Below are 13436 nucleotides of genomic sequence, written 5' to 3'. Positions count from 1 at the left end.
CCCTGTGGCACAAAATTTAAGAAGACTGTCACTCTCGGGGTCATGCAAGTGTAGGGTCAGCGTGTTAGAATGAGCACCTCCTTAAATTGTGCTCCCTAGAGGCCTGGCTTACCCTTGTCCCAACCTTGTTGGGAACATTTTCATTCTTGAATTGTGAGGCTATAAGAGCTCACCAATAGAACGGGACGGCTAAAAAAATGTGGACTATTTACAAAGTCATGCACAATACCACGTGAAATAACAACTTATTAGGACACACTGCACTGTTAATACTGTAAACCCTTACATACTCACAGTAAGGAAAGGGAGCAGTCAGTATAAATTAGTAGCATATCTGAATATCCTTTTCTTAAAGGGTTGTGGAAGAGGAGGTGGGTGGGGGGGATGGAGTAATTGGGTGATGGGCACTGAGGAGGGCACTTGATGGGATGAGCACTGGGTATTACACTATATGTTGGCGAATCGAACTTAAATAAAAACAAATGTAAAAAACTGAAAAAAAAAACTGAATATCCTTTTCTCAATTCCAAAGGCTAATCATGGAATTAAGGGCTAACAAGATACTGCCAAGGAGAGAGCCTATAAGTGAGAAGTGAGGACCTCACTCTGAAGTTCTGTGGTTTATGACTGATGCATTAGTTGAGGGGCTAACAGAGACTAAAACTTATTTCTTCAATGAGGCTAAGAATCTCTAAAATCTTGGTAACATGATTCATTTACTAGTGAAACCTTTTTCCATACAGAGACCAAAGGATAAACTTCAGCCCTGTCTCATTTATGACAATTTCCAAGTAGAAAATAGTTCCGGTTAGGGGTTTCATTATGCTGGCTGGAGGAGTGGGGAGGCAGGACACCTCAGGTGTCCTTTGCTCCATGTCAATCAGACTAGATTACCAAGTAGTCTCTGTTTTCAACCGCAGCCCATTTCATTTCCTCTCTCTCCTTCCACTCTAACCCTCAAGGCCCAGAACATATGTCAGGACTGAGAAAAGAATAGACTAAAAGGGGGCCAAGCTGAGAAGAGTCCAACTGGAGCCCAACTTGACACTTTCCAAATGGAAGATCATTGAGTGCTTCCAGGTGGGGGGGGGGGGGGAAACAAGACAACCACCTCTTCAACAAAAATTATCAAACTGACTCCTGAAGCTATGTGGGCACAAAATTACTCTTGTTGAACAGAGAGGCTCTCTGGAAATGGATTCCAATCATAGGGATTAGCATTTCCTTTGAAACAGTTGTAGCCCATGGAGGGGAAAAGTCTTTGATAAAATGTGGTTTCCATTTGCTGAATTCCACTTAGCTCAGCTATCTGGCAGATTCTCCCTTAGTTTGGGTTCTGTGGAAATGGGTTTTTCAACAAACCATTTTCAAACAAGTGATTGCACTAAACATAGTCCAAAACCTGGCATAAGTAATGTTGCCTTTCAAAAGTTTATGCTCCTTGTTGTGATGAGCACTAGGTAAGGTATGGAAGTATTGAATCACTATATTGTACACCTGAAACTAACATTACACTATATGTTAACTAACTGGAATTTAAGTAAAAACTTTTTAAAAAGTTCATACTCAGCATTCTAAATTATGTTAACACTAATCAATTATTCAAATATTTATTAAGTCCTTCTAAGTGTACAAGACTATGCTTGGTGCTAGAGAGAGGCAGGGTGAGAAAAACAAGATGCCAAAGAAAGCCAGAGTCTGCTATAAGAGTTAATAGTCTATTAAGGCGGTTAAGATATGTACACAAATAACTACTAAACAGGAGGAAGAGTTACATCCCAGAAGAGAGGAACAGAAAATGGGCTGGAACAACCATACTCCGTGTGTTCTGCAGACCAGGGCAGGGGTATCACTGAGGAGCTTGTTAGAGATGCAAAATTGTAGACCCTGCTCCTGACCAACTGATTAAGACTGTAGCTTAACTAGACCACAAGTGAGTCTTATACACATCAGGTGGAGAAACCCTGGACTAGAGTAGTTCAGAGGAATGAGAAATCGCTTTCAGCTGAGGGGTTCAGGAAAGGCCTGAAAAAAGGAAACTGGCATATAAGATAGATTTCAATAGTGTCGCATAAACTTCTAGTAGGCCACCAAAATTTGCCCTCTACTTCTTCCATACATGTGACTAGACTATAATGCTTAGCCTCCTTCACAGTTATGTGTGAATGTATGACTTATTTATTGCCAATGGAATGTGAAAAGTTGGCATGTGCCTCTTCTGGGTGTAAACCTTAAAGAAAGTAGACCTGTCTTCTACCCTCCCTCCTCCTCCAGCTGGAACCTGGATTAAGTGGGCCAGCCTTGACTACTCAGAGGAAGACTGCACCCTAAGGGATGGTAGAGCAATAACTTGTTAAATGACAACTTATAGAGAGGCTTAAGTTCTTGAATGGCCATGCAAAGCAGAACCACTGCCATTCTGAAACATGACAGAACTGTCACATAAGAGAAAAATGAACTTCTGAATTTTTAAAGCCATTCTACCTACTTTATTCTCCCCTCCTCCTTTCTCTCTCTCCCTCCCTCTCTCTCTCTCTCTCTCTCTCACTCCCCGCCCCCCCCCCCCAAAGGTCCTATGTTTACCTAACAAATGCAGGCACATAAAATACAGATACAGAGAGATGGTGAGAAAGACATACTGGCTGAAAAACAGCATAAGTAGACACAGCAGTATGTATGATTGTGCATGGAGTATTCAACAAATCACAATAGTTCTGCTAGTTGGAGCATACAGTATATGAAATTGTAACAGCAAATAGAATTGGAAAAGTAAGTTCAAATTTTAGATTATGGGATAGGACATTCCAGGTCAATGATAACAGGTAGCCATTGAAGATCTAACAAGGGAATGCACAATGTTTTGGGAAAATTACTCTGGCAATAGTGTGTGATGGATTGGAGAGAAAAGTAAGAAGGTCTGTTAGGTTTTGGTGATAGTCCAGCTGAAGAATGGCAATAAGAATCCCAAAGAAGGGGCGCCTGGGTGGCTCAGGGGTTGAGTGTATGCCTTCAGCTTGGGTCATGGTCCTGGGGTCGAGTTCCACATTGGGCTCTCCAAGGAGCCTGTTTCTCCCTCTGACTGTGTCTCTGCCTCTGTGTCTCTCATGAATAAATAAATAAAATATTTTAAAAAAGAATCTCAAAGAATAGCAACAAGAACCTCAATGAAGTTAATTCTAGTACAAAATAGTGATGAAAGTGTCTATTCTCAATTTAGGTATTTTTCCCAAAAAAAAATCTGGTAAGAAGCTTTGAGCTCTCAGAGACAGAACTAATGATAGAATATCTAGTATAGGGTAAAATTAATCACCCAAATTCCATAGAAAATAGTCACTATGATATGCATATGATACAGGAAAAGTTTCAGAACCAGAAAGGGCTAGCTATTATGTGGAAATGTATCCAAATATACTAATTTTTATTCTCTGTGTTTCTAGAAGTTATACTAAAACCAAATTTTATAAATTAAATATTACTTCCCCAATGAGCTTCTCTTTGAGTAATTGTCCACAATAAACACCTGACACCTGACCTTTAGTTTCTTTGCCCCAGACTACTATACAGCTAAAAGCATAGGAAACATTTCAATATACTCTTCACTAAAGCCAAATGACTTTTTTATATTTTAAGAGTGCTTTTATAATTTGGCTTTTTAGAAAATTTACATTTTGTATATGGGTTATAGTCTAAATCATAGCTCAGCCATACCAAAAAAATAGTTTAATGATAAATACACTCCAAGTTGGTGACTGGTTAGAATTCTAGGATTATAACAGGATCCAACTGAACCACTCCTGAGGGTACAAGCACACAAATATTGAACTTGAAAATTACAGGCTTCAAGAGTGTAGAGAGTGCACTAAAGAAGTTGATTGAAATCAATTACCCTCCTGAAAATTGGGAGGTATTCAGAGAACAATTGGGAAGAGTCCAATCCATATTCATTAATACAGAGTGGGTCCCCAAATGACAGAGATATCTGCTGTGATTAACAAAGAAGTTTTTTTTAAAAAGCCTCATAAACAGGCGTGGGAAAGGCTTACAGAGCACAATAGATAGTAACATTCTTAAATTCTATTAAAAAGAAGCTGTAAAAAAAAAAAGAAGCTGTACTCTAATTCATAATGAAATGTATTTGTTAGTAACACGAGAAGCAAGGGGCTCCAATTCAGGTGTGCTACCCAATACAAAAAGGAAATGATGAGCCTCCTTTGCCCCTGCCCATGGCTTATTTGATAGCTTTATAATATTCCATATGGTAGGCCAGGGCCCAAACAGGCACAGGAGAAGGCTTCTGCCTGGAGAAGATCCCTAGCCAAAAAGTTCTCCCCTGCCTTGATGCCATAACCCAGACAAGTCTCAGAATTCACTTCAGGCCTTAGAAGTAAGAAATCCAGAGCTCTGGGTTCTCATCAAAGGCCTATTACCCACTTGCTGAGGGTCTTTGAGGGAATTGTCAAGCACTCTGTAAAATAGTGATTATACTTGTCCTTCCAACCTCACAAAATTGCTTAGTAATCAAATGTGACTGCATATGTGAACGTTGATCCTTGCTACATAGTGCAAGGAATCTTTTCTGCTTTACTACATTGTTCTTAACAGCAGTCTACTATGTACCAGATACTATACTAAGCACTTAATATTCATTAATGATTTACTCTTCATAACTACCTTATGGAAATGGCTCTATTATTATCCCATTTTAGAGGTAAGGAAATTGAGCCTCACAGATTAACATACCCAAGATCACACAGATAGTAAATGGTAAAACCAGAATGGGAGTCCAAGCAGTTTGATTTTGGAGCCCATGCTCTAAACCACTGCATTCCATTACCTCCAGACACTAATATCTGACATTTGCATTAATATTTCACCTCCTCTGGGATATTATTCCTCTAATGAGCTCCATCTGTACTTCACGGTTTACAGTATACTTTCTCACCTCATTCGATCAACACCACAATCTTATCCTGTGAGGTAAGGAAATTATTCTCTGTATCATAGAAGGAACCAGACTCAAGAAGAGTGACTTGACCAAGACCACACAGCTAGTCAGTGTCAAGTATTCATGTCAAATACACTGAAGCTGCATTATCAATTTGGTTTTTTGGGTACATGGAGATCAGGAAATGTTCTCTTGGCCGTCTAACGTGAGTATTGTGTTCCCTGGAAAGCTATTTTAAAATTTTTACCTGATTAAGTTCCATAAAATTTAGGAATGGCAAGGTTCCTAAGGTGCTATGGTACAGGGCAACCAAAGCTAATATTTGGGGCCCAGGATAAGCTCTAATAAGGTGACATAATGGGGACTCTGAGCATCAGTACACATTCACCAATGACAATTTTAGAGGCAGGATGAAGATATAAACCACTTTTGATAGACTTCACTTCATAAGCCCTTCAATGATAAATTTATAGACAAGCATGATTCATTAGCATACCAACCATAGCTTATAAAAGGACTCATCTGTGGAGATCTTAACTGCAAAAAAGTAATTTGTTTGCTGAATTCAGCATCAGTCAAGGAATGAAGGTCAAGATTAGGTGACCTCATTTCCGCGGATTTCAAGGCAACCCTGAATCTTAACCATTATATTCCCCATTCCTGCCACTGCCCCAAAGGCAAATGAAGTACACCTGAAAGGCAAGAAAAAAAAAATCTCACTTGGAGCATGCCTTCATTCCTCTTCTGGCTCTCTGCTCTCCAGATGCCCAGTGCCCTCATGCTGCCTCCCATTGCTATGAACCATCTGGTGTTGCCCTCCCTGCAGTATCTCATGTCTCTCACCTACACTTATCTGTTTAAGTGACCTCTTTCCTTAGAATATCACATGGGATTGCAAGCAGCTCTGAGAAATTAATTACAACTAATTTGTTAATGTCTGAAAATAAGTTTTGTTATTTAGCTCCACATCTATCTTACTGTAGAAAATAGGAGGCAGCATGGTACAGTAAATGAAAGCTGGCTTTTAAAGAAAACACCAAACTGAAAGGATTATAGGGTCCTGGTTCAAGGTCTTTATGTTTGGGCTATGTGATTTATTTGCTTTGGGCATCAGTTTCTTAATTGTGAAAAGAACCTGTTACCCATTCATGGATTACCAGTACTCCTCTGCATGCCTCTGCAATCTCCCTGCAGAGCCCAATGTGAAGAGGACATTGCTCTACAAAATAGGACTGGCTTTACCTATATTTATACACAGCTTACTGCTATCCAGGAAAGGCCTTCTCCTTCCTTTAATTGAGTCTAACTCTATAACTTAAAGAATTGAGGGAGGGAGAATGTCCAAAACATTCTTAGCGTATTTTAATTTACGGCCCAATCTTATAGAGTTATAAATGACAAGATAGGAATCTAGGACTTGATTCTCTAGGACAGTAGGAAATCATGGAATTTTTCTGAGCAGAAGAGTGACATGAATAAGGCTGTACGTAGAATACTAAATACTTAAATGTTCACTCTCTGTGCTAACATACTGACCCAGAGCCGTACCTGTATTACTTAATCCTTAACCCAGTTACTAGGTATTTTCATCCACATGTTACAAATGAAATTGAGGAACATGGGTTACAGAACTTGTTTAAGGGCACTCAACTATTACATGACAAATCTGGGATAAAATCCAGGTCAGTCTGATTTCAAAGCCTAGGTTATTTTCCACTGTACTGAGCAAAGAGAAATTACTTGCTTATTGAGATTCAAATTCAGAGTGCATTAAGAAGGAAACAAAATGCCCTATCCCATCTCATACCTACTTCCACCAACTGGGGCCAGATGCCAAAGAGGTCATATAGAGACTTATTACTTAAAAGGAGTCAGGTCATTTTCTATACAGTGGCTCTTGTAGCTGCCATCAGTCATTTTCCCTTAATGAAGAAGTTTTCCATGCTTTCCTGGAGCAGGGTTTAACAGTGGTGGGATAGAAGAAAGGCCGTAAGTTCAGGGAATCTGGGAAGGGATAAAAAGGACAGATCATCAAGGGAATACAAGGAAGTTGGGTAGGAAACCAGTGAAAATGAGGGAGTACCAAAGATAATTTTTCTGACAAAATTTTGCCTATGGTTGGCCTGTATATTACAGAAAGAATAAAAACAAAAAAATAAAGTTAAAAATATAAAGTAAGGTGACAGTTCTTTCAAATGCTTGGAATGTAAAGAAAATGAATGGTCCTCAGTATCCCAACCCATGCAAAATAGTTTAATATTCCCGTTTTAATACTATCAAAAATTGGCCCATCTGGCCAAGAAAATGGATTTCTCAAAACTATTGCCTCAGCTAATAGCATCTCTAGCTTTTCTGTTATTTCTTTCCCTATACCTCTTTCCTAACTACATATGCCACCTTTAATTACTGAACAGAATAGGGGCAAGTATAATTTGTTTATAGATTTTGTGTCTTTCTTAAGGATGGCACTGACCACTCTGGTCTTAAGTAAAAGTGGCAGCCAGGGGGATATAAGGGTCCTAGAGCCACCTCAACCAATGCAGCCAGGCTCCAATAGTGTGTAGGATGGCTCTTAAAGACCTCAGCTGAGCACAGATCCCTGAAAGGTAGAGAAATGATCAGAAGACTAATGTGTCCTCACACCAGTGAGAATGGGGAAAATTAACAAGGCAGGAAACCACAAATGTTGGAGAGGATGTGGAGAAAGGGGAACCCTCTTGCACTGTTGGTGGGAATGTGAACTGGTACAGCCACTCTGGAAAACTGTGTGGAGGTTCCTCAAAGAGTTAAAAATAAACCTGCCCTATGACCCAGCAATTGCACTGCTAGAGATTTACCCAAAGATACAGATGCAGTGAAACGCCAGGACACCTGCACCCCGATGTTTATAGCAGCAATGTCCACAATAGCCAAACTGCGGAAGGAGCCTTGGTGTCCACTGAAAGATGAATGGATAAAGAAGATGTGGTTTATGTATACAATGGAATATTACTCAGCCATTAGAAACAACAAATACCCACCATTTGCTTCAACGTGGATGCAACTGGAGGGTATTATGCTGAGTGAAATAAGTCAATTGAAGGAGGACAAACATTGTATGTTCTCATTCATTTGGGGAATATAAAAAATAGTGAAAGGGAATAAAGGGGAGGGGAGAAAAAATGAGTGGGAAATATCAGAAAGGGAGACAGAACATGAGAGACTCCTAACTCTGGGAAACGAACTAGGGGGGGTGGAAAGGGAGGTCAGCGGGGGGTGGGGTGACTGGGTGATGGGCACTGAGGGAGGCACTTGATGGGATGAGCACTGGGTGTTATGCTATATGTAGGCAAATTGAACTCCAATAAAAAATAAATAAATAAATAAATAAATAAATAAATAAATAAATAAATAAAATGGGGGGAAAAGACGACGTGTGTGTGTGTGTGAGAGAGAGAGAGAGAGAGAGAGAGAGAGAGAAAGGTTCATAGCTTATTCATCAGAGAAGTGAGCCTTTGATGCAGAAAAGACTCTGGATGTTATGTCTTGTCTCAGTGGCTAGACTTTGTATACTGGACTCCAGCAGATTGTGTAAATTTTACCTCTTACTGTTGTAAATTAAAAAACTATTCTGACCTCTTACTATTTGTCAGGCAAACCTTTGGAGACACATGTAACCACAGAAATGAAGAAAATAAAATCCCCAACAACCCCACCTTGGTGACCATGCTCTATCTCACTCCTGTCTCTGTTACTGAACTTACCACTTCCAAGAAGGGAAGATCCTTGAGGATAGAGAATATCCTTTCCTCTCTAGTGCCTATTACAGTGCCTGGTCCATTCTAGAAATTCAATACAGGGAACAAACAAACGATTATAAAGTGAATTTTTGGGAGGAGTTAATATGGCAGAATAATAAGGGGACCCTGAGCTTGCCTCATCCCTCGAACACAGCTAGATCAACAACAAATCATTTTGAACAACTAGGAAGTCAATCTAAGAATTAAGAAAACAATCTGCACAACTGGGGGGAGAGAATGTGGCAGATGCAAGGTTCAGAGATGTGAATTGAGAGAGAGAAAAACCACAGTACTGCAGAGGGGTGGGAAACTTTTCCCCAGAGAGAAGTCAGGGAGAGAGGGAGAAGCAGGAGAGCACAGAGCAATGTGTAGGGTTCACGTAAGGCACTGTGGTGTGGGGATGCCCTGGCTTGCATAAGGAGAAAACGTTTCCCTTCCAGGAGAGCATTTTGAAAAGAGTATATTGCCTCTCCAAGGACAGACCTGCCAGGTAGCAGCATTGAGTGGCCATTTGACCGCAGGGGACAGAGATTCATGCAGAGGGCAGATAACCTGGTTGCAGGTTTTTGCTATGCTTCAGCATAGACTACCAGCATTCCAGCATGGAGTGTTTTTCTGGGACAGAAGGGTGCTGGGTACAGCGCTGCAAGGCCCTGCTCTGGGGAAGGGAGCAGCAGGTCCATGACCAGCCAAGTACTTTAAGATCTGTTGTTTTGATTCCCTGCCACCAGCTAGAGATAAAATACAGGAGAACAGTGGTACTGGGCATGCTGACAGACAGGCACAGACAGGTTGAGGGCAAAGATCTGATGAAAGCATGAGACAAAGAAGAGAAGACTGTTCACTTTTCTGTGAGGGCTTCCTGAAAAGCAGCAGCTGCAAGTTCCCTCCCCAGGGATGAGAGGGCATGGTGATGCCATCTTCAACCACCTCCCTGCCCACCAGCGTGGTTGGACTTCAGAGATAAATACAGCACCTCCAGAGGAGGTTGGAGTTGCTTACACCAAACCTCAACCCCCTGCACCAAGCAGGGGCATATTTATTAAGACAGATATGACTGTGTATCACTGCAGTGGGCCTCTCCCTTAGAAGACCAACACAGGCCCTGCACATGCATCAAGGCTACTGATCATGTAGAGCTCCAAAGCGTCAGCTTCAATTCAGTTCTTATGGAAATAGGCTTTTTTTAGCTTTTTACTTTTTTAAAATTTTGTAATTTTTCTTTTTTCTTTGGCATCACACTTATAGTTTTTTGTTCATTTGATGGCTTGTTTCCTTTTCTCATTTTTTGGATCAGGCTATTTTTTCCCCCTCTTTTTTCCTTCTCTCTTTTTCTTTGGAATCAGGCTTATATTTTTTTGTTTGTCTGTTTGTATGCTTTCTTGTTCCTTTTCCATTTCATGAATCAGGCTTTTTCTAAAACCAGGCTTAATTTAACAAATCAAAGCATATCTAGTTACAGATCCAAATACTCCCCAGTGCAAGCAATGAGGAACTCTGCAGAGATCTGACTTGTGTGAAAGAGCAGCCAAAACACAACAGCAGAGTGCACACAGCATACACCAGAAACCCTTCTTGAAGTGCCAGGCCCTGGACAGTGTAGGATACATACTTCATATAGTATTACTCACAGGAACAGGAAACATAACAAGCTTTTATAACATGCAAAAGACAGAAACCTCGACATAATGACAAGATAGAGGAATTCTCCCCAAAAGAAAGATCAAGAAGAAACTGCAGCCAGGAATTTGCTCAAAACAGATAAAGTAATATATCTCAAAAAAATGTAGACAACAGTCATAAGAATACTAGCTGAGCTTGAAAGAAGCATACAGGACACAAGAGAGACCCTGGCTACAGAAAAAAAAGAAAAAGAAAAAGACCTAAACACTAGTCAGGCCAAAATAAAAAATGTTATAACTGAGATGAAAATTTGACTGGATGAAATCACAATGAGCATGGAAGAAGTAGAGGAATGAATCAGTGATATAGAAAATAAAATTACATAAAATAATGAAGCTGAAAAGGTAAAGAAAACTATTTGATCACAAATATCGACTTGGGGAACTCAGCAATTCCACAAAGTGCAATAATATCCATATTATAGGAGCCCCAGAAGAAGAGCAGGGGAAAAACGTGCAGAAGATTTATTTGAACAAATTATAGCTAAGAACTTCTCTAATCTGGGGAAGAAAACAGCTATTCAAGTCCAAGAAGCACAAAGAACTCCCTTCAAAATCAACAAGAAAGGCCAACACCAACACTTATCATAGTGAAACTTGCAAAATACAAAGATAGAGAAAATTCTGAAAGCAGTTAGGGACCAAAAATCTTTAACCTAAAAGGTTAGACACATAAGGTTAGCAGAAGACCTGTCCACATAAATGTGACAGGCCAGAAGAAAGGTGGCATAATGTACTCAACATGCTGAATGGGAAAAATATGCAGCCAAGAATACTATATCCAGCAAGATTGTCATTCAGAATAGAAGGAAAGAGTTTCCAAGAGAAGCAAAAACTAGAGGAGTTTGTGAACACTAAACCACCTCATCAAGAAATATTAAAGGAGACCCTTTGAGCAGGAAAGGGATCAAAAGAACAAAGAGTAGAAAGGAGCAGAGACAATCTATAGGAACAAAGACTTTACAGGTAATACCATGGCAATAAATTCATATCTATCAATAATCATTCTGAATGTAAATAGACTAAATGCTATAATCAAAACGCACAGGGAATCTAAAAGGATTAAAAAAAAAAAAAAACGACCCATCACTGCTTACAAGAGACTCATTTTAGACCCAAAGAGACCTCCAGATTGAAAGGAAGAGGTGGAGAATCATCTATCATGCTAATGGCCATCAAAAGAAAGCTGGAGTAGCCATACTTACATCAGACAAACCAGATTTTAAAGCAAAGACTGTAGTAAGAGATGAAGAAGGACACTAGATCATAATAAAGGGGTCTATCCAACAAGAAGATCTAAAATTGAATATTTATGCCTCCAAATTGGGAGCAGCTAAATATATAAATCAATTAGTAGCAAACATAAAGAATTCATTGATAATAATACAAAAAGAATATGGGACTTTAACACCACAGTCACAGCAATGGACAGATTATCTAAGCAGATCAAAAAGGTAACAATGGTTTTGAATGACATCTTGCACCAGATGGACTTAACAGATATATTCAGAGCATTCTTTGAGTGCACATAGAATATTCTCCAGAATACATGACATACTGGGTCACAAATCAGGCCTTAACCTACAAAAATATTGAGATCACTACCATGCATATTCTCAGACCACAATTCTATGAAACTTGAAGTCAACCACAAGAAAAAACTTGGAAAAAATACATGGAGGTTAAAGAACATCCTACTAAACAATGAATAGATTAACCAGGAAATTAAAGAAGAAATAAAAAAAAATACATGGAGGCAAATGAAAATGAAAACAAAACAGTCTAAAATCTTTGGGATGCAGCAAAGGCAGTCCTAAGAGGGAAATATACAGTAATACAGGCCTTCCTTAGGAAACAAGAAAAGTCTCAAATACATAACCTAAACTTATACCTAAAGGAGCTGGAAAAATAACAGCAAATAAATCCTAAAACCAGCAAAAGAAGGAAAATAATAAAGATTAGAGCAGAAATCAATGATATAGAAATTTTTTAAAAAACTCAGTAGAACAGATCAATGAAATTAGGAGCTGGTTCTTTGAAAGAATTAACAAAGTTGATAAACCTCAAGCCAGACTTATCAAAAAAGAAAAAAGAAAGGACCCACATAAATAAAATCACAAATGAAAGAGCAAAGATCACAACCAACACTGTAGAAATATAAATAATTATAAAGAGAATATTATGAGTGATTATATGCCAACAAATTAGCAATCTGGAAGAAATGGATAAATTCCTAGAAACATATAAATTTCCAAAACTCAGATAGGAAGAAATAGAAAATTTGAACAGATCCATAACCAGCAAAGAAATTGAATCAGTAATCAAAACTCTCCCAACAAACTAGAGTCCAGGGCCAGATGGCTTCCCAGGGGAATTCGACCGAAATTACAGAAGAATTAATACCTATTCTTCTGAAACTGTTCAAAAAAATAGGAATGGAAGGAAAACTTCCAAACTCATTCTATAAAGAAAGCATTACCTTGATTCCAAACAAAGACTCCACTAAAAAGAATTACAGGACAATATCCCTGATGAACATGGATGCAAAAATTCTCAACTAGATACTACCTAATCAAATCCAACAGTACATTAAAAGGATATTTCACCATAATCAAGTGCAATATATTCCTGGGCTTCAGGGGTGGTTCAATATCTGTAAAACAATCAATATGATATAGCACATTAATAAAACAAAGGATAAAAACCATATGATCCTCTCAATGAATGCATGAAAAGTATTTGACAAAATATAGCATCCTTTCTTGATAAAAACTCTCAAGAAAGTAGGGATAGAAGGAACGTGCCTCAACATCATAAAGGCCATATACAAAAGACCCACAGTTAATATCATCTTCAATGGGGAAAAACTGAGAGATTTTTCCCTAAGGTCAGGAACACAAGATGTCAACTCTCACCACTGTTGTTCAACATAATACTAGCAGCCCTAACCTCAACAATCAGACAACAAAAAAGAATTAAAAAGCAATCAAATCAGCAAGGAAGAATTCAAATTTGCACTCTTCACAGACA

This window comes from Canis lupus, chromosome X, assembly GCF_048164855.1.
Source record: "Canis lupus baileyi chromosome X, mCanLup2.hap1, whole genome shotgun sequence".
Lineage (NCBI taxonomy): Eukaryota > Metazoa > Chordata > Mammalia > Carnivora > Canidae > Canis > Canis lupus.
Note: the sequence above shows the minus strand (reverse complement) of the source record.